The sequence below is a fragment of the Tenrec ecaudatus genome, chromosome 17 (genome assembly GCF_050624435.1).
Source record: "Tenrec ecaudatus isolate mTenEca1 chromosome 17, mTenEca1.hap1, whole genome shotgun sequence".
Taxonomy (NCBI): domain Eukaryota; kingdom Metazoa; phylum Chordata; class Mammalia; order Afrosoricida; family Tenrecidae; genus Tenrec; species Tenrec ecaudatus.
The window spans coordinates 39148214-39170939 of NC_134546.1; the positions used below are offsets into that span (position 1 = coordinate 39148214).

At 43.2% G+C, this 22726-nt stretch overlaps 1 protein-coding gene across 3 annotated transcripts in view; it reads left to right on the forward strand.

Moving 5' to 3' along the window:
* The first annotated feature begins 6405 nt into the window (after positions 1-6405).
* Positions 6406-22726, forward strand: part of SOCS5 (suppressor of cytokine signaling 5) — an 84563-nt gene continuing 68242 nt past the window's right edge. Inside the window, exon 1 of one of the 3 annotated variants that reach the window (XM_075535978.1) lies at positions 6406-6527. The gene's annotated coding sequence lies outside the window, so the exon portion shown is untranslated. Of the gene's footprint in view, positions 6528-6653; positions 6867-7245; positions 7265-22726 lie in introns of those variants that run through there. The other 2 variants (XM_075535977.1, XM_075535979.1) reach the window with 2 other exon arrangements.

Consider the following 22726-nt stretch of genomic DNA (forward strand, 5'->3'; position numbering starts at 1 on the left):
AGTAGGAGGGAAGCTTTTCATTAGATACCTTTTTCTTTTGCTTTGATTTTTGAAACATTTCTTTTTTTTGCTTTTTATAACATGTATTAGCTGGTCAGAAATAAACATACGGGGAGGGGGAGGAACGTTATGAAAATTCCTTAGACATAAACACCTGGAGGGATGAGTCACTGGGCCTGGAGCCTCAGGATCTTAGTCTTGGGAGACACTAAGGTCAGTGGACATGATGAAGTCCACAAAGGCAATGGTCTACATCCTACATTAATGACTAGCAACTGGGATATGAAAAGCCCACAAAGAGCCACGTAAGGTACAACTATTAGTCCTGTCTAGAGCAATGAATGATGATGAATATCGAAGAAGCATGGAAATAATTAGTCCAGTGACTATCAATCTCCACTACCCTGAGATCAGAAGAAGATGGTATTCAATTATCACTATCAACTACTCCAGAAGGGATCCCATTCGAAGGTCCTAGAAAAAACGTGGAACAACATTTAAAAACATAACAGACTAGACTTACTGGTTGGATAGAGACTGGTGGTCTGCCCTTAGTCACCCTTTGGGTTTGGAAATAATTGGAACAATAACACTAGTGAAGTATACACACAACTGTTTGAGTTCAAAAGGGTAGCCTTTACCCAAGGACAAATACCAGGAAGGGTTAGGAAAGAAGAAAAAATGTGAAATTGTAAACACAGACTCAGGGAGGAAGTGGGATACATAATGTTATATTGTGGGGATTGTGATGAATGAGATACAACAAACTGTAGATGACTTGTTGAATGGAAACCTGATCTGCTCTGTCAACTGTCCCCAAATCCACAATAAAAAGTTAAATAAGGTAAATGCCAAAAAGAAAGAATAATAAGGCATGAGAGAAATCATTCAGGAGCTACAGGACAATTTCATAAATGTTAATAGTTATAATTAAATGAAGACAAACAAACCAATGGAGTCCATCCTCAACCGCGCTCTTGGTAGGGTGTGAGAAGGAGGTTGCAGCAGAGGCCTGGACCCTGCAGATGTTCACTCTTGCTAGCTGAGCACCTTGTCTCTTTCCATTATCATCAGTGTCCTGGATTTTCCATACCCTGATTTCATACTTCAATTAATTAACTTTTTAGTGTGTGTCAGGTGAAGGTTGAGACAGCAGCTTGGTTTCCCTTCCACAATTTCTACACAAGGAGCTCAGTGACATTGATCACATTTTTCACAATGCTGGACATTCTCATTATTTTTGTTCTGATTGTTCCATTTTCTTTAAAGGAAATAACAAACCAGAGATGCTGGAAGCTGCTGCTGGCCTTTCCTTCTTCATGAAGAGTTAAGGTAGACCTTTACCGCGAATGTGGATTTCTGCACATACATCATGAGCACCAAGAAAGCTCCCCATTGATCTTCACAAGAGGAGAAGACACCTGGGCTCACCTGCTTGACTGGGCTACTAGGCATTCCTCCTTAATGCTCTCAGAGAAACCTGTGCAAAACGTTATCATTGTGCTGAAAACACTTCATGGAAATCACCTAGGCATGAGACTGAGTTTTTTTGGTTTATGACAGCAAGAAAGGTTCCTTATTCATTCAGCTTTGGATTCTCAGAGGACAGTGCCTGCCACAGCATTGGCACTCAACACACTGAACTGTCTCCATTACATTCACTAGTAAACCATTCATTTCTACCTGCCAAAAGACTCTACCATTTTCAGTGAGATTGCTCTAATCCAGACCAGCAACTATAACATCTAGAGCAAAATGCCTGCTTCTGGTTATCTCCCTGGAATGGGAGATTTGGAAGAGAGGTAGTCAGCTCTTTCAGGAGACTGAGGCAGAAGATTAGGTTATTTCCAGGTCTGTGAAGAACAACACACATTCACAGAGGTGCTGTTAGCCACCATCTTTAAGAGGAGCACCATCATTTCTGACTATACCAGTCAAGACACCTGGTTGCTATGCAATGCACACACAGCCCTTGTTTTCTAAGGAGATGATTAGCTTTGTACTAAGGTACTGACCTATCATTTTCTTCATTCTACTTATTGTTTAGGTTCACCCACAATTTACAAATCCAGGCTCATTCTGAGTTGACTTCATTGGCTATGATCAGACCAAGAATGGGTTCAAAACCAGTGAACGGCACAGAGAAAAGCTGTTGGGTGTCAGTCTGTTTCAGAAGCCAATACTAGATGTGACATTATTTTAGTCACAAAGAGTTCTCCTCAATTCAAAGGCAATCTACCTCCCCAATCCACCTACTTACCTCTCCAACCCACATTTGAGCCACTCAGTTGCCTCCCCCATTTGGAATAGCTCAGACAATAAAGGTATTTGAAGAATATAATGACTCATTGCTGAACAGAGATCTTTCCTCATTGATTGATCTTAGGCTTATGGCCAATTTGGACTTCCGTTTGGCACTCTTTCCTCAGCATTGCTTCTGAATTGTCCTTTCAGAGCTCAGCTTAAAATTTACTTTGTACAAGAAGTCATTTTTAATTTGCCAGGCAGAGGTGAAGTCCGATCGCTATCTCCCTCCCCCAGTGTGGCGATGCATCCACTGTGAATGTACAATTATTGAATCTCTATACTTATGTTGGAATCTCAGTTCTGTCATTTATGGTACTTGGCATGTCCTTGAAAATGGGGGTGACCACACTCACCTTGCAGGATCATGTGGATACAGTCTGAGAGCAAGGTGGAAATGCTGAAGATGGCTCAATAAATGGCAGATTTCTTGTCCAGCCCGACAAGAATTTGCCTAGTTTCTGAATGATTTGGGCTATCCCCTAAGTTTCTTGAAAGTAAAACACCTTTTTCCTGTGCTCTGTACTCTTAATGAATGCAATGTCATTTACCCATAGGAGAATCTGGGAAGCAAAGTTTAGAAAGCTGGCAGGTCAAGGAATATTTTGAAAAAGATCTATGCAATCAGCGCACAGCTGAGGAGAGCATTCTAGAGAAGTGGAGACTAAAAGGGTCGTAAGACCTTTTTCTAAACTTCTCCTTCCCACCTTTAAACATTTATCTGGTCAAAGACATGGGACAGAAGGCCTCATCCTGACAGTGTTGGCGCCTGCTGAAGACTCTGTGCCAATGTCCCTGGTACTGGTTCACGCCAGATGGGAGAGGTGCTTAGCTTCCCAATGTTTCCCTGTTGTGGCTTGCTGGGCTGGACAGCTGGGTGACTAATAATGATAAAATATATAATAATACTTCAAACTTAGGTATTGCCCTTTGCCAGCACTTGGATTTAATTGCAACAACTAGGTCGGAACTGGCAGCATCTCTCTCCCTGTTGGGTGCAATACTCAAGGGCCTGGACACACCAAGGGAAGTGGCCACTGCAACCTTTTCCTGCAGGGCCCGTCCTGGTGGCTCACCCAGAGCTCTCTGGATTTGAAGCTCACCATGAGAAACAAAGGGCACGTTGAAATCATACCTGGCATTGTCAAGTATACAGAGGTGTATCAAAAGAATGGTGGGCATGACACTTGCCTTGAGTACCACTTTAAGGGGGCACCAATGAGCAACTTCTATCAGCCATCCCAGTTTCCCTTTGCCAGCTGTGAGAGATCATTCAGTAATTTCAAACTAATGCTATAGATGCTGTCTTCCAGAAACACTGCTCCAAGCAAAGTCATATTTATGAAGCAGCTACTTTCACGCAAGCAGTATGGTATCATGGATTCCCAAGCCTGTAAGGGACCAAAGGGGTGATATCGTTCATAACTCTGATACCTGCCTTGGGGCATCACTGCCACTGCCTTCAAAGAGGGGAGAGGTCACTGAGTTTCCCACTTGAATTTGGATGCCTTTGTAGGAGTCTGTTTTAAGTGTCAGGCAATTCACAGGTTTATTTAACAATCACTCCCTTAGCACCTACTCTGTGCCAAGGCATAGGGTTGGGGGCCATGTGTAAGATAGGAAGCTCTGCCATCGAAGTAGCTTACAGTAGAGGTGGGGGACTTGTCTTGGGGAGCTGTTATATAAAGAGGGGGTTTCCCAGGGTATCAGCTTCACAGAGCAGACTGCATCATCTTTCCCTCGTGGGTTTGAATTGCCAATTTCTTGATTAGCACTTGTTGTGCTGTAACCACTGTGCCAGCAAGCCTCCTTTATATGATGGAGGTGGCTTCCTGGTTACGTGTTAGACGGCTAACCACTAGCTGCTCCTCAGGAGAAAGACGAGACTTTCTGTTCCTGTAAAGAGTTACAGTCTCAGAAACTCACAGGGGCAGTTCTACCCTGCTTTATAGGTCACTGTGAGTCAGAATTGGCTCACTGGCAAGTGAGTTTGAGTTTTAGAAGAAGGTCCAGGTGAAGTGATAGGGACGACCTCCTTTGCCAGAACAAGAAGAGAGAGAGAGACCGGCACATTGGGGAGGTTATTAAAGGTTTCTCTCTTTCTTGTCTTCACTGCTCCCCCTGGATTGCCTTGTTTCTTTACAGCCCAGTCAGTAACCTTTGAAGTTTTGTTCACCCTTATACCCTGTGGCAGAAACTCTGTGAATTGACACAGTGGCTGCAAGGCTGGGTTCCAACATAACAATTGTGAGAACTGCTAAGGACAAGGCAGTGCTTTGTTCTGTTGCCCACAGGGTCATTAAGGTATGAATCCACTTGATGGTCCCTAACAACACACCTTGAACTAGAAGACTGGTGTGTGGTAAGTTAAGAGTTGGGCTACTAACCACAAGGTTAGTAGTTTGCATCTGCGGGAGAAAGAGGAGGCTGTCTGCCCCCATACTTACAAGCCCACATAGAGTGGCTATGAGTAAGAATGAACTTGATGGCAGTAAGAGGATACTTGGAAGGAGCCCTGGCGGCACTGTGGTTAAGCTGCTAACTGGCTTGATCAGATCAGCAGTTCGAATCTACACGCTGCTGTGAAAGTCACTTTGTGGGAAACGTAAGATGTGAGTCTGCTTCTGTAAAGATGAACCCATTGCCACTGAGCTGATTCCCACTTACAGGGGCTCTGCAGGACGGATAGAACCACACCATTTCCAAAGCTCCTGGAAGCAGACTGCTAGGTCTTTCTTTGGAGCAGCTTGTCGGTTTGAACTGCTGACCTCACAGTCAACCACAGTGCTACCTGGGTTCCTTTCAGTAAAGATGACAGCCTTGGAAACCCTAAGGAGCAGTTGGGACTGTGTCCTACAGGTAGGGTCACAGTGACTACAGCAATCAGTTGCTTTGTTTTTTATTGAGCGTCTGTGATTTCTGAATTGGATCTGTCCTGAGGTTCAAGGGTGATGTCATGTTCAACAAGCACTTACATAAGCAGATATGGCTCTCATTAAATGTGCACTCAGCAGTTAAAGCTAATGGGGGAGCTCACCTAGTGTGCAGAACCACAATGCGCTTATTGAGAAAAAGGCTGAGGGTCAGACTCTGGGAAACCTCAAATGGAAGGGTCAACAAAAAGCAGATTGGGAAAAGTTTCCTCAAGAGTTTAGTGTCAGGGGAGCCCGGTGGGGGTTGGGGTGGGGAGAAAACGCTTCAAGGACATCATGCTCAGAATCTACTGCAGCTCTACTGCAGCAGAGACCAAGTTAAGGGGATAAAACGTGACACTTGGTCATAGATAGGGTGGTCACTGGTAGCTTGCTTAAAGAGGGGCACATTTAGCAGGCAATTGGGGGAAGGGGACGGGCTATAGATGACAAATTGAAGTAAGGCTGAGACAGGATCTCAGACAGGTTGTTTGTTTTCTCCTTGGGGGGTACCTTTAGATGCATTCAAACACTAAGAAGTCAAACAGGAAGCTGGTAAATTTGTGAATGACAAAAGGTTTCTAAAAGGCCAGTCGGGCAGGCGTCACGATCCCGCAGTTCGGGTTCTGTCCTCCTTCAGCCATTTCTAGGAGGGCTCGTCCGTATAAAGTGCAGGCAAAAAGAGGGACGCAGAACCCTCCTCTAGCCGAATGGTATTTTGATGACAGCTGGGAGCGGGCCCGGGAATGCAGGATTGAAATGAGGGGCTGCCCTGGGCTCTTGGAATTTGGTAACGGGGTGGCTTCAAGCTAAGGGAAACTCATTCACATTTTCCTACCCTGCACGCCCGCCCTCCATTCAGCATCTCTCTCTCCTTTTCCATGACAGGAGTTGAAACAAGGACAAAGCTTTCACTCTTCTCCCACCTCACGCTGACCTCCCACCCGCAAGCCCACCGAGGGCCCTTCCCGGGCCACGTGACCGCCCCCAGTCCTCGTGACTCGCCGCCGTTGAACCCTCCCCTCGGCCCCACCGACCGCTTTCCCCTCCGCCTCCCAAGCCCACGTGACCGCTTCTCTCTCACCTGACTGGCTCCTCCCTTTCCCCCTCAGCCGGACCCGGCCGCCGTCGCCGCTGCCCGGCTCCAAAATGGCAGCCGCGCACCGCGCGCACCCGGGCGGCTGGACCTCCCTGACTCCCGGGCCGGCCCCCTCTCGCTCCCCGCTCCCCTCCTTCGGCCTTCACCGACACGCCTCCGGATTGGCCACTCGGAATCCCGCCCCCCCAGAGCGCCTCCTGCTATTGGTCACGGTAGGCTGCCCTTCAGAGAGGCGTGGCCCCGCCCGCCCCCCGCCCCGGGAGGTATTTTCCATTCCGGTGGGGGTTGGGGGGAGGGGGGGAGGGGAAAAGGGTGAAGAGGGGGAGGCGGTCGGGGAAGGGGGTGGGGGCCTGGCGGGGGCATCCGGCGGAGCTGGGGTCCCCGCGCTCCGTGTGGAGGAAGCGAGGCTGCTCGCTCGGGCAGTCGGAGGGACCGGACGGGGCCGGCGGGGCGGGCAGGCGGACTTGCCCTCCCGGTGGCTGCGCCGTCCGGGCCCGTCAAGCCTGGCCGCAGGTGCCCCCTGCATGAGGCCGCTCCGCGCCCCCCGACCGGTGAGTGTCCCTCAAGCTCGCGCCCGCGTCCGCGCCTCGGGCGCTGCCGCCGTTAGCGGCCGCCGCCCCGTCCCTCGGGTGCCCACGCCCGGCGCCCCAACACCCCGGGCGGAGGCAGCACCGGCCCTCGGGCCGGGATGGGCCGGCCAAGCGGAGGACGGCGGGCGAGGGACGGCCAGCCCGGGCCGCGAGCCCCGTGCGCCCCGCGCCGCGTGTCCTTGCGCTTGGCTCCCCGTGTGCTTCCTGTCGAATCGCTCTTCTGCTCGGAGGCACCTGAGGGGAGAGGTCGCCCCAGGCTAGTAGGAGGGCGTTGGTGATCGGGGTCGTGGTGGGTCGGTGGGAAGCCCTCGGAGCCCTCGCGGGGGCAGCTAGGGCAGCAGCAGGGAAGGGGACCCCGGGTAAGTTTCTTGGGACTCGGTCTGGGGGTCCTCAAGGTCGAGGAGAAGAGGTCTGGGATGTGAGGGAGGTGACTGGAGCCCCAGGTGGATGTCACCTGCAGTGAAGGAGGGTGCGGGGCCAGGGGCAGGGGCGACCCTTTTGCAACTCTTTGGGCTCCGACGAGTCCTTGGGACTCCGGTTTGGACATTGGAGTAGCTCCAGCGAAATGACTTCCTGGAGAGGGAATTGGGTTTAACGAAGGATGCTAAGAAGCAGTTAACGAACACAGCATCTTGAATTGCTTCCGAACTTTAAAAAAGACTAGGGGGTTCCGAGTCGCTAGGTGGTTTTAGACATTACAAAAAAATTAAAAAAAAAAATTCCATCAGAGAAGAGACTCGCTGCTTGACGCTTTCAGCGAACCTTAAGGAAATCTATGTGTGTGTTTCGGAGTCGTCTACCAGTGATTTCGTCTTGCTGGAAATTCGCGTCGCTGTACCTTGAAATTCTTATCGCAATCTCTCCGTCCGTAGCGGTGGTTTACCACTCCTCATTTTAACAATGTAGATCTGGCTGGGCTGTTCCGTTTTCCTCCTAGAAGATTAATAATCTTCAACATGGTTTACCTCTCTCGCCTCTAATTGTTTCTTTACAAGGTCATGTGAAAATTCAAATTCGGTAGAAGTTTCCAAATATTTCTAAACTTCAAATATTGAACCGGAAAGGAGATGTCCAGTCAGCTAGCAGCTCTAGCAAGTAATACTAATAAAAATCTGCTTGAATGATCTAAAGTTTGGGAACCTTAATGTCCAAAGCTTAATTTTAATACTCTTGCATTTACATAATACTCTACTGAGAATGTGCCTGGTAGGAAATGCCCACCAGGGTTACCGGCTGTCCACGGAGATTCTTCATTTCACTCAGAAGAGGGATCTTAAGAACTGTACAGCTAGATCTTTATTCCTTTTAATACTTTCGAAGTGCAGGATGCTATCTTATCAATTCTTTACATTTGGAGAATACTTTCTCCATAACTTACAAAATGAAAGCTTGCTTTATTTAGGAACATTTTAGAGAGAACATGTATCTTACTTTTCCTTTTAGTTCATCATTCAGAGAACATTTCTGCAAAAAGGTGTTAGTATTAATATCAGTTGGTATCTTTAATTCCTTGAATAACAAATGTATGTGGTTATTTTTTTCTCCCTATTGTCCTTGAATTTTGCCATTTGTCCTTAGAGAAAAGGTCTGGCTCATCCCCTGGCAATCTAAAATATTGAAAGGGAACACCTTACATCATAATAGCTCCTGCATTATTCACCTTGAGAACCCGTGTCAGGAAGGGACCCCCTCTACTCCCCCCCCCCCATTCACCTTTGTTTAGCTTTGGACTTTTTTTTCTCCTATTGCAGAACTAAGGAAATACACAATGGCTGCAAAATCATGGCAACAGGGAAACAGAATGGAAAAGCTAGGAAAAAGATACACGCCTATGAGTCACATTTCTTTTCCAGCTGAAAGAGTAGAACAGGACATGATTCTTTTTCATATCGGGAAACCAAGGCCCAGAACAGTTGACTAAATTGCTAGTTAATGGTGGCAGACCTAGGCTTGATATGCAGGCCTTTGGACTTGATCACATTCATGTTGTGTTTGTTTTAAGGCCTTCTGGTGGCAACTAGACATGGGTTTTGTATTATTAGTAATACTGTTTCCCTCTAAGGATGGGGATGTTTGAACCGAATGACTATTTTTGTATATGAAATGATGCAAAATTGAGTGAATTTTTTGGAAGGGTTTCAAACGTGCAGCCTGTTGAAAACCTGTTGCCTGCCACACAGCTGACCGGCCCCAGAAGGTCTGCAAGGTTGCACATCTTTTAAAAAGCAGACTGCCTCTTCTGTGTCCCTTGGAGTGGCTGCTAGGTGTGAGTTGCCAACTTCTCGGTTAGTGCTCCTTATTGTAAAGGACTGGAAGATACTTCTTTCTCACTCGATTGAAGAGAAAGGGTCATCGAGATGACAATACAGTGAAAACTCTTGCATACTTTTTAGTGCTAAATGGTAACTGCATAAGAGCTTTCACAATTAAAACTCATTTTCAAAGATTTTATGAAAATTAATATTTTTAGTCAATGTGAGCATTTTATTATATAGGTAAAATGGATTTTTGTTCCTTTAAAGAGTAGAATTATGTGATAATTAAGAAAGTAATTTCTATCATAGTTGTAATAAAAAAGACTGGTTTTGTGTCCCAGCCACTTAAAGAACTGACCTTGGTTTCTTTTCATAAAAGTACCAGCGCATAGGGTGGTGGTGGTGGTTAGTTGCAGGCTTTTTTGGACTCGGTTCCACCCCATGTGCACAGAAGAGCATTTCGGCTCCCTAGGGGTTTCGAGGCTGTAGCCATTTAGAGGCGATCACCAGGCTTGTTTTCTGAGGCGCCTCTGGGTGGGCTCAAGCCAACCACCTTTCAGCTTCTTAGGGTCTTCCCTCCTAGGGAAGTAGTGAGGATTAGACACATGGTGTAATGGGCTACAAACCACAAAATCAGCAGTTAGAAACCACCAGCCGCTCTGACAGAGACAAATGAGGCTTTCTACAGCAGTGAAGATCTGCAGCCTTGGAAACCCACGGGGCAATTCTGCTTTGTCTTACAGGGTTGCGGTGAGTCAGAGGCAACTAATGACAGTGAGTTGAGCACACAGTAAGGATAAAAAAAATATTTGACATGACTTTTATGGTTCATTAAAGTATATACAGACACTTGTATGTCCACTCGTTTCCATGCTGTTGACTCCAAAGCATCTCTTTTAGGCAACAAAAAGTTCCTAGATAAAGATGATCAGATAATAGTCTGCCTAAAAACCAAGCCAATCTCAGTGCCATTGGGTCAGTGACTCATAGCGGCACCCTGTGGGTTTCGGAGACTGCAGCTGTTTCCAGAGTGAAAGTCTTTCTCCCCCGAGTTCACAGCCCGATCACTGCCCAATGCATAACCACTTCCCGATCCTTTTGGTCTGCCCAACGGGACAGTTAATACAAAAGATGCCCTCGTGATTTTTCTACTCCTCCTCTGCTTGCATTGAACCTTCGATTAGATCTGCCCTCAAGGAAGAGAAGTTGTGTCTGTTTTTCTGGGTGTCATTGGGAGACCCTGGTTGCAGAATCACTGTTAGAATAAAAATACTACTGATTAGGTATCCTGGTGAAGTGTAGTAGGTCCTCAAACTTTTTAAACATGGGGCCAGTTCACGGTCCCTCAGACCCGTTGGAGTGCCGGACTGTAGTTTAAAAAAAGTATGAACAAATTCCTATGCACACTGCACGTATCTTATTTTGAAGTAAAAAAAACAAACGGGGCAAAAACACCCGGCGGGCGGGATAAATGTCCTCTGCGGGCCACAGTTTGAGGACGCCTGATCTAGAGACTGACTGGCCCAAGTTCAGGTGAAAAAATCAGGAATTTACAAGGCTTATTAACTGTTTAAGTGCTCAGTTGGTTCTGTGGTGCTAACCAAAAGGTTAACCCAAATCTACCAGGTGCTCTAGGGGAGAGAGGTCTATCATCTGATTCCATAAAGATTCACAACCGTTGAAACCCCATGGGGCAGTTCTCTGTGTTTTAGGGTTCTATGACTTGAGATGGACTCCACAGCACTGGGTTTGGTCTTTGTAAATGTTATTGTGACTCTAACCTGTTCTTGATAATAGAATAAGGAAATCACTAACCTTTTGTTTTCTATTACTTGAATATTTTGATGTCTTTATGAGTTGGAATTGACAGTAGTGAGTTTGATTTTTTTTGGGGGGGGGTTAGTTTATTCATTACTCTGTTAGGGTTTACCAAATGGTCGAATTTGCAGTTCTAATTTCTTTTTTAATATATAGTTCTCACTAATTTGCTGTAACTCAGGTCCTGCTGGTGTCATGAGCAGGTGGTTTTACTAAGTGTTTTTGATGGTGACAGTAGGAGTCTTTCAATATCTCAGGGCCCTGCCCTTGTTAATCATGTAGCTATCACCCAAGGAGTGGATTCTTCCACTTGGTAGTCTTTGCTTGTGCTCCTCATGTGTTTCTATTGCTTATAGCAACTCTCCTCATTTGTATTTATTAACCTTAATTCTCATGCATCTTTATGGTCCTTTCTGGCACCGGTACTTTCTGCCATGTAACTTCTTTTTTTTTTTTTAGCCATGTAACTTCTTACCTGCCATATTTACTATATCCTATTCTGATTTTGTCTTAGGCTACCTTTGATGAGGACTTGCTTTGTTTATAGCTGTTAATATTTTTAAAGCATTATTTAAAAAAATATACTGTGTTTTAATTGCTCTTATTTCTAGTGTTTCATTGAAGAGAGCCTATTGAAGAGAGCCAGAGGTGTGGGAGTTCATATCAGGAACAATTGACAACTTAAAAGCATCTTTATTATGTCAGCAGTTAATTCTTACTATTCTGTTTTATATTGCTGGCAGACATTCTATTGGTGGTACATTACATGAGAAATACATGATCAATTCTTTATTACAGAGTGGTGGTGGTGGGACTAAGAGAGTTAGGTAGACATAAGAAATTCCCAGGTCATATTTTTCTTTCGCTAATAATAGCCTTAGAAAACGAAAAATATCCCCTGAACTTTAAATATATGTGTGTGACTAGAAAACCCAACAAAACAAAAAGCAACAATGCAACATTCTGTGGTTATGAGTGCAGTTCAGCGATGTTGTCTTTATCATGTACAACCATCACCGTGATCTAGTTCCAGAGTTCTCCGTTCTTCTTGCCCTCCCTCCTTCCTGGTCTTGGTAACCAATTGTCATTTAGATATGTAGAATTAAAATAGTTCTTTTGTGTCTGATCTTTTTCACTTAGCATGGTGCTTTCAAGGTAATACAGAATTTTAATGTTTGAAAAGTAACCAACTCTTAAACTTCTTTTGATTCTAGGAATTTTGTAGAACCTATACATGCAGACTTAGATTGTTTAAATATTTAGCTAAATATGGATTCAGAAGACTTCAGAAATAGCTTTTATATTAAAAGACAATAAACACGTTTCACATGCTTTGGACATGCCATCAGAAGAGACCAGTCCTTGGAGGAGAAGAACATCCTGCTTGGTGAAATAAAGGGTCAGCGAAAAAGAGGAGGACCCTTGATGAGATGGATGGACACAGTGGCTATAACAGTGAGGTAAAACAGGACAATTGTGAGAATGGCCCAGGACCAGGCAGTGTTCTCTCCTCTTGTATGTAGGATCACTTTGACCTGATGGCACTTAGCCACCACTGCTTTATTATTGGTCTGAAGTGTGGTTGTTTCCCTTTGTGTATTCAAACACACTCTGGCATCATGGCTGCCATTTGTGGGTACCTGGACTACCTAAGCCTAAGTTATGGGAGCAATGTTCTTGGCTTCAATGTTGACATTAGATAATGACAAAGAGAAACTGAATGATTTGCTTTGCCCAACTCAATGAATTCTTCCACCTGTGTTCCCCAGCTATCTGACTTTTAAGGGCCTCTGAATTTGCTTAGAGCAGAAGTAATCTTGAAGGATAATTTGGCTAGATTGTTGACTCATGTTAGTGTGGGCTAAGTTTACCTCAGGTTACTTTAACTCCGTGGTTCTCAGTGTTTCCTCATATTGTGGTGACCCCTCCCCCACCGTAAAATTATCTTTGTTTCTACTTCATAACTGTCATTTTGCTACTGTTATGAATCGGGCGACCCCTGTGAAAAGATTGTTCGACCCCTAAACGGGTTGCGACCCATAGGTCGAGAACCGCTGCTTTAACTGCCTAGCTCTATTTTGCGTGTCGGTCCAATGACTTGAGAAAGATCACGGTGGCTCTATTACCAAATTGAGTGCAGAGAGGTTCTCTAGGAGCCCATCAACATTTTACTTACATGTTAATGCCAACAGTATCTTCACCTTTAATGTGATGTTAGCTAGTAAGAGGAAACAGGAATGATCATTAAAAAAATTTTGTATGGAGTATATTTTGAAATGGATTTATCAGTTCTGGGTAGTATCTTCATATTATGACTTCCTTTTTTTATTGGAAGATTGTGCTAGAATAGGAAAAATATCCAAAATTCTTAAATTAGAGATGGCAGAAGCTTATTTAAATAATATATTTTAGATATATTTAAATAATATATCAAGTATAGTAATATACTTTGATTATTTAGATAACATATACTTAAAATATTTAAATAATCTCTCTTACTGCCATCAAGTCAATTCTGACTCAGAGTAATCCTATAGGACAGGACAGAACTGTCCCTATGGGTTTCTGAGACTGTAGCTCTTTACAGAAGTGAAAAATGCATCTTCCTCCAGGTCCTAGGATCATTTGGTGGTTTTGAACTGCCAACCTCTAACCCACTAGGCTAACACTACTACTCGACAGACGTAAAATGGGGCAGAGAAAAATAGAATGAAGGAATGAAAATGACAGAGTAACTGAACTCTCAGAACCAAAGGCCTATTGTGGTCCAGTTGATTCTGACTCATAGTACCTCTGCAGGACAGAGTCCATAGGGTTTCCATGGCTGTGAATCTTCATGGAAGTGCACTGCCACATCTTTCTCCCACTGGACAGCTGGTGGGATTGAACTTCAGGCCTTCAGTTCGCAATTTGAGTGCTTTAACCACTGCACTACCAGGTCTCTAATTCAACTCCATGCCTACGAATCAGGTAAGTAGTGCAGGAAGGATGGTCTTTCTTGGAGATTGGATTTGCGGAAAGTAAGAATGACCTCGTGTAGTCCTGCACATTGGTGTCTTTTACCTTTGAGTCAGCGAGACTGTAAATAGACTTCAGAAAGTTTGTGGGGAAAATTTGCTTTTTAATTCCATTTTTTCCATGAATTTCCTGAAGCTTCTTCATATTCTAATTGTAAAAGATAAGGTAACTAAACATTTACATGTACTCTGTTGAAAGAAGTCTGGAAACTTATCTTAAATGTTAAAATACACATGTAGCCAAAAGAGAGCTGGTATATCTAATTCAGTCTTTGACTACCTAGTAACATGAGAGACCAGGCTAAGCTCAGTGCCCTTTAGATAATCAGAGTGGGGACCAGTTTTATTTAGCATTTTTATAAATGATGTAAAAGATATACTGGCAGTGAAAGTTGCCAGGTTTGCAGCTGACTCTCTGCCGTGTTCCAGGTAGTTAAAAGCCAAGCCAACAAGGAGAAGCTGCAGGAACATCCTTTGATGAGTTTTTGTGTATGTTGCTACAAGATAATATATTTATGAGAAGATAGTCCAAATTATACATATAGGGCCTGAGTTGTGACCCAGAAAAGGGGATCCAGAAGTCACTGCTCTGTGGCTTCCTTGAAGGCATTATTGCAATGCTGGTGGGCCAGAAAGTCCAAGAAAAAGCTGGGGGTCATTGGGAAGCGCTCTGAAAAGCACTATGCGTTATGTAAAAATAGTTATAAAAGGGTTTACTTACAATGGCTTTTTTATTTTTCACTTAATGCTGTTAATAGTTCTGCAAGGTAGAATTGGTATGAACTAGCTCTGTGGAAGAAGAAACTCCACCGAGGGAAATTAAGTGACTTTTCTCCTCAGTGAGTATAGGGACCTTTAAAAAGTTCATGGGGAATTTTCTATATCTTTTGATTTCATTTTTCTGTAGACTTTTTGAAACCCTGTAATAATGTCTGAGTTGGGACTCTGGCCTTGGTCTTTAAATTATTAATTCTGAAAGCTTCCCAGTTTATTAGGAGATCACTCTTACATGGTGAAATAGTTTAATTTAGCCTTTATGAAATGCTGTTTTACTCCTTGCTGTGATTGACTTTGGAGAGTGGTACCACAAGAGATGGCGTCTAGGGTAGGTACTTTGATTGGATTCAGGGAATTTCTTAAGTGCTTGATTTTTAAGGAGCTAGGATGGCACAGGACCAGTCAGTGTCTTGTTCTATTGTGTATAAGATTGCTATGGGCCGGAACTGACTCGATGGCACTTAACAACAACAGGGATGTTTTACCAGGCGCCTCGGTGGGGTAGTGGTTACATGTGGGGCTGTTAACTGCAAAATCCACAGTTCAAAACCACCAGCCACCTAATGGGGAAAAAGACACTTTCCACCTCAATAAAAAACATTCCAGTCTCAGAAGCCCACAGGGGCGGCTCTACCCTGTACTCTAGGGTCACTCTGAGTCTGCATCAATTCGATGGTAGTGAGGGAGAGAGGGATGTTCTGGTGTATTCTTTGAGATTGGTACATAAACTCTGGCTACCCACACAATTCTGTTGCCATGATGAAATGCTGGATCATTAATGGTCATTGAAAAAACAATAGTAAAGACTACCCGAGTATGAGTCTAGAGATCTAAATTCTCAGAGTGGTTTGCAGTCATGGTGGGAAAAACCGTAATTGGGGCAGCATTGAAGCAGGTGTATAGATAGTCTCCTTGCGTCAGGAGTCCAGGAAGGCGTGAGCCCAGCATGAGAGACAGACGAGCTGGTGAAGGAGGGTACGACGTTCTCAGCAGAGGGGCGAGCCAGCCGTGTAGGAGATGAGTCACAGAAGCTCAAACATGAGATAAAATATGAGAAGTACCAAGGGCAGCACCTGCTATATATAAACTGTTCAATATGTGATCGTTGATTTTCAAAACCTAAAAAATTGGTTCATGAGAGCCAAGTGCTTTGTGCATTTTTCAGTGCTGTGCAGTGAAGAGTGACAAAGAGATGCTGATGTCCTTGTGCAGGAGCACGGGGCCTTCAGTGAGAACTGGACAGGAGAAAAGAAGATAGGGAGGAGAAATGGCAGAAGTGTGAAAGGAGGGAGGTGTTAGTTGGAAGATAGACAAATGACAACGATGGTGAAAATTGAGTTAAAGTTCTCCCTTTGCCTGCAATCAAAATAAGCCTGTAATGAGGAATTCCAACATTGATTTACTGTAAGGATGAAGCTCAGCAGGTAGCTGAGACATTTTGTTCACTTTTCTGTTTGGTCTACAGTTTGCTGTGTTAATAAGGCTATGAAAACAAGTTAATTGAGAGTTGGCTGTAACATCTGATTGTTTCTTCACTCATTACTTCTATATAGGTTTAGCCAATGCCTTTAAATAGTATGAGGGTGCTCATAAAAGTAAACTAAGCTAGGCTGAGTTACTATTTGCTCTACATTATTAAAAATGAAAGGTCACAGTGTGTCCAAGGACAACGTTTGCGCTAAGTGAGTGCAATAGGGTGGTAGGGAACCAGACGACCAAGGGACAGTGATTTCTGTGTTTCTTAGGTGGGTAAGTGACACAAACACGTTTTGTGTTTCAGAAAATGAATGACAGCAGCAATAAAAACAATAAGCCTGAGGAAAAGCAATTGGAGGCATTTATTCACCAAATAATTATTGAGTAAATAAATAGATATGGTAGGGTGGTGAGTGTGGCATTCTCTCTGGCCTCTGATAATCAGTCAAGGGTGCTATTTACGAGTTTGTCCTAGTTCAGGTCAGAGAGGCTATGATGGTTTGCATTAAGCTTTAGTGATGGCAGAGAGATTTAGGAATTCAAGTCATATAGACTTAGGTTATTGTTTGGGGATGAAGGAAAGAAGTTGAAGATGAGTCTGTTCCTGATGGTGTAAGTATACAGTAAAACTTGTGAGAACCGTAACTCAATGCAATGGCCTTACATTTTCAGGGCTCACACATTTTATGCCTTTGTAAGGGTACACAGTCTTTCTATCACTCTGTTAGTGGAAAATATTTCCATTTTCCTTTTCTGATAGTGTTCTGCCTTACATAGAGCCTAGCTTTTGCCGGTTTCACTGTAATATGTGCAAGTTTGAGGGCGAGGAATTAACTGGGTTTGCTTTTAGATTGTTAGGCTTGCTTTTTAGATACATAATGCCATAACCCCAGGCATCAGTTGGAAATATGTCTAGATCTCTTAGTTTAGGAGAGTGGCCAAAGCTTATAGATACAGCCTTGGAAGACTTGTAGTTAGATGAGTAATGACCTTAATTTCTAAGTAATAATATAATCAGTACAACAATTGACTCAGTACAGGAGTTTGAACATTTAAAAAATATTTACCATTTGCTGTCCTTTACCTGTAAAGTTCTCAGTGGCTAACTCCTCTGAAGTCAACAGCCTATTCCTTCTTCATGGTCTGCTCTTAGCTTAAAAGCTCTGCTGAAACCTGCTCAGTTTTGCTGGAGTTTGAAAATACCAGTGACATAGAACTTCCAGCATCATGGCAACACACAAGCCACTGCTGTATAATAAACTGACACACGCGTGGTGCATAAGTCACTGAGCTTGATTGACTGTGCAAAAGCATTTGACCGTGGACCATAGCAAACTGTGGCTAGCATTGAGAAAATGGGAATTCTAGGACACGTGATTATGCTCGGGTAGAGAACCTGTACCTGGATCAAGAGGCAGTTGAGTGAACAGAACAAGGGAATACTATATGTTTTACAATCAGGAGAACACTCACAATACTTATTCATTCTGTATGCTGAACAAATTGTTCAAGAAGCTGGATTATATGGAGAAGAATGTGGTATCAGGATTGGGAGAAGGCTTATTAACAACCTAAGATATGCAGGTAATACAACCTGACTTACTAAAAATGAAGATGTGAAACACTTGCTGATAAAGATCAAGGACTGCAGCCTTCAGTATAGATTACAACCCATTGTAAAGAAAACCCAAATACTCTCAATTGGACTGATAGGTAAGTAACATCATGGTAAACAGAAAGAAAGGTCGATGTTAAAGATTTTATCTTGCTTTGATCCACAATCAATGCTTATGGAAGCAGCAGTCAGGAAATCAAAGGACACATTGCGCTGGGTAAATCTGCACTAGACCTCTTTAACGTATTGAAATGAGGATGTTACTTTGAGGACTTAGGTGCACCTGATGATCCAAGCTGTGGTATTTTCAGTCACTTCATGTGCATGTGAAAGTTGGACATTGAATAAGGAAGACCTAGAAAAATCACTGCATTTGAATTACGGTTCTGGCGAAGAATACTGAAAGTACCATGTATTGTCAAAAGAACCAATAAATCTGTCTTGAAAGAAGTACAGGCAGAATGCTTAGAAGCCAGGAAGGCGCGACTTCATCTCACGTACTTTGGACATGTTATTGAGGGATAAGTCCCTGGAGAAGGACATGATATTTGGTAGAGGGATAGCAAATAAAGGGGCCAACAAGATCGACACAATGGCTGCCACAGTAGGCTCAACCAGAGGGTCACTATGAGTCTGAACCGACTCGAAGGCACCTGTCAGCAACGTCTCCTTTACCCAAACCTCATTACATAGTCCTGCAAAGAATCTACAAAAACAACCGCTGCCAGAAACATCATTGAAACACTGCACCCGTTGATATTTGCCTCCCTGATTGAAGCTGCATCTTGTCTAGCCAGCCCTAGTACAACACAGGGAAAGCTTTGACTAATGCACTTCCTTATTTTTCAGCTAGATTGTCTTCTCTGGAATGCAGACCAGGAGCCCCAGTGGCATAATGGTTTCGATTTGAGCAGTTAAACACAATTATCAATGGTTTGAACCCAGCAATCATGCTGAGGGAGAAAGATGAAGTTGCTCCCATAGAAATGTAAAGTCTCAGAAACCCCAAAGTGCAGTTCTGTTCTTTCCTACAGGTTGCTTTGAGTTGGCATCAACAGGAAGGCAGTGGGTTTTGTTTTTTTAGTTTCTTAGGCCAGTAAGGTAGTTTGAACAATATAGATGCCTCAAGTCTTTTTTAATGTTTAAAGTCTAGTCCAGCTCAGCCCTGAGCAGCTAGCTCTTTACTAGTCTTTCTCGCCACTTCCTTCAGCTGTACAGAACTCCCCCAACTGCAACCAAACACCCCCTGCCTAATACTATTGAGTCTTTTCGACTCATAGTGACACTTGATACGGTTTCTGAGACTCTAAATCTTATGGAAGCAGCCACATTCATCTTGTACCACAGAACATCTAGAAGGTTTGAACCATCAACCTTGAGGTTAGCAACCCAATGCTTAACCCGCAGCACCAGGGCTGCTTCTATAGAAAGTAAGACCTAGTAAATAGAATGTACTCTAGGAGGGCAAAGTGAGCAAAGCACAAAAGGAAAAACCTTGAAGAGGACTAACATGTTCATTTCTCCCCAGAGGTTCTACTCTCTCTAAGTCAGGGGATAGAGATGGTGAGTCATCGAGATGTGATGCCCAAATTCAGTAAAATAAATGCATCTATTAGGAGCAGGCTCTTCAAGTGCTGAGGGAAATTTGGAAAGAATCTTTGTGTTAGGTGCTTTAGCACTGAGTGGAAAAGATGAATTTTGGGCTTGGTTTTTGAGGCGGTAAAACAACAAGGCTGTGCAGAGGCATAGTCATAACACTTTCAGAGGGGAGGAGAACAGTGGCGAGTAAGTAGACATTTAAGGAAGAATTTAAAAAAACCCTGGAGAACAGGATTTAAAAAAATCCAACATCCACAATTAGCATTGGGATTCATGAGAAATTAGGGTAGTTAGATAATGAAAGACTGAGATTTGGAATGAGAACATCTTGAAGCACATAGGAACAAAAAATGAAACTTTAACAGAGTAGTGTGATAGGATTTGAATAGTGTTTATTGAAGATGACAAGTGTAGTTTATGAGATAGATAGTACTGGTAACTCATATACTGTCTAGATCTCAATTTTCTTACTATCTACTTAGGGAGCAGTTCTCCAACATTCCTGGACAGAAGAGTAATATAGGGGTCTGGTTCAAAAGGCGAGTTTCTAGCCCCCTTTCCTCTCCAAAGAATTCTGATTCAGTAGGTGAGGAGTTTTGAATTATTGAAGTTGTCAAGGATTTCATTTTACTTTCATCCACTATCAATGCCTATGGAAATATAAAACCAAAACCAAGTTTAATGCCATTGAGTTGATGCAGACCCACAGCGAACCTATAGGGTAGGGTAGAACTGTCCCTGTGCGTCTCTGAGACTGTATCTCTTTATGATAATAGAAAGCCTATCTTTTTCCTATGGAGCAGGTGGTGATTTTGAACTGCTGACCTTGCAGCTAGCAACTCAATGTGGGTCACCACTTCACTAGGACTCCTTGCCTATGGAAAATAGCAGTCAAGAAATCAAATGGTAAAATCTGCTGCAAAATACCACACTTTAAAATTGTTTAAAATTTGTTTTGAAGCCATTTGTAGTAGCTTCACCTGGATGTGAAAGCTGGATGGTGAATAAGAAAGATGGGAAAAGAATGTTTTCACATTATGATGTTGATGAAGGATACTGAAAATAGCACTGTCTGCCAGAAGAGGGAACAGATCTGTGCTGGAACAAATGCATCTAGAATGCTGCTTAGAGGATGGAGAGGCTCCATGTCACATACTTGTGGACATACAAGGTGGCTTCTAGAACTTAGTATACATTTTTTATTATCTTAATTTTTTTCATCATTCTTTGAAGCCAAGCCCCCTCAGGATTCTTAGGGGAGGCCAGTCCTGGAGAAGGCCAGCATGCGTGGGAAAGTCGAGAATCAGTAAAAAAGAGGAAGACCCGCAAGGAGATGGATTGATTGACATAGTGGCTGCAAGAATGGGCTCAAACATAGGAAAGATTGTGAGAATAACATAGGACTGGGGGTTGTTGCCTTCTATTGTGCATTGGGTTGCTCTGAGTTAGAACCAATTCAGTAGTACCTGACAATGACAGGTGGATGGTTTTACTTTCTGCATTTTCAGTTCTGTTCCCTTGGTCTGTGTGTCTTATTTTGACTATGATGACTGAACAATGGGCTCAGAGATTGGGAAATGTGAAGCCCTGTACATTTCCTTTTTCCATTGTGGGTCACTTCTCCGAATAGGGTCCTGGGGGCATGATTGGTTAAGCATTGAGTTAATTTCCCGGTCAGCACTTTAAACCCATCGGTCACTCCACAGCCTCTCCAAAGGTGAGACTGTGTACTCAAAGGAGCAATTTGGAATCAACTCATTGGCAATGCGGTACAGGTTATTTGAAGCGTGGAGGTAGCTTTCCTCATGCAGAACTGGTGCTTAGTTTTCCACCTCATTAAAGAATGTTGGGATTGGGATCGAATTGTACTTATTGATTTCTGGGGGCTAATATTGACATTTCTCAACAGTGTTTTGAAGTTCATGCATATTGTCACTTTAGTTGCTGACTGGTAATGTACTGCACAGATATTTTAGTTCCTGTCCAGTCATTAGTCGCATGTGGGAATTTCACAGCTGTGACCTTTTTGAAGCACCTTGCCTGAACCTGTAGTCCAAGATGTTGCTTCTTCTTTTAATTTAAATCATTTTATTGGGGGCTCATACAGCTCTTTCCACAATCCACACATATCAACCATTGTGTCAAACTCATTTGTACATTTGTGGCCATCATCCTTTCCCCAAGGTGCTTCTTGATAGCTAGAAGTTCAAGACTTACATTTATAGATTTGGGCTGTTTGCACTTTTGGGCTGTCATGAATAAAACTGTTATGAACTTGCCTGTATACTTTTTTTTGTTTTTAATTTAGAGAAGCATCTGAACATCAGGTACAATCTGATCAACAGTGATCCAACAAGGTACCATTACTCTCCTGGAGTACTCTTGCTATATGTTTTTTTCTTGTGTGTGCGTAACATATTTTCTGTCATTTTTGTTGAATACCTAGAAATAGGATTGCTAGGATATAGGGTAGATACTTATTTAATATAGGAAGCTGCCAGAACCACTTCCAACATGGTTTTACACACCAACAAGCAATATATGAGAGTTGCATTCCATATCTTCACCAATAAATATGTGATTTAGGCATTCTACTGGAGTTGTTAGGATACTTCATTTTACTTTAATTTGCATTTTCCTAATGGGGTGAATTGAGCCATTTTACCAAGTGCATATATGTAATTTTAAATCATTTTATTGGGGGCTTTTATCACCATCCATCCATCCATCCATCCATCCATCCATCCATCCATTGTGTCAAGCACATTTGTACATATGTTGCCATCATCATTTTCAAAACATTTTCTTTCTACTTGAGCCCTTGGTATCAGCTCCTCATGTCTTCCCTCCCTCCCTCCCTCATGAACCCTTGATAATTTATAAATCCCCTTCACCTATGTCTTACACCAATGGCTGTCTCCCTTCATCCACTTTACTGTTGTCCATCCTCCTAGGACGGAGTTAAATGTAGATCATTGTGATTGTTTCCCCCTTTCTCCCCCCAAGTGTATATATTATATAGGCTATTCCTCTCTCTTCTCTTTTGAAATGTCCATTCAATGTAGGTAGCCTTTTTTTCTTTTCCAAATGTTTACCTGTATTTTATTGACTATACAGTTGCATTTGATCATAACAAACTAAAGATAATAATATTGGAAAAATGGGAATTGTGACATATTTCATTGTGCTCATGTAGAATCTGTGCGTAGATGAAGAGGCAGCGGTTTAAACAGGACCAGGTTGTATTTGGGTTGCTGTAACTGA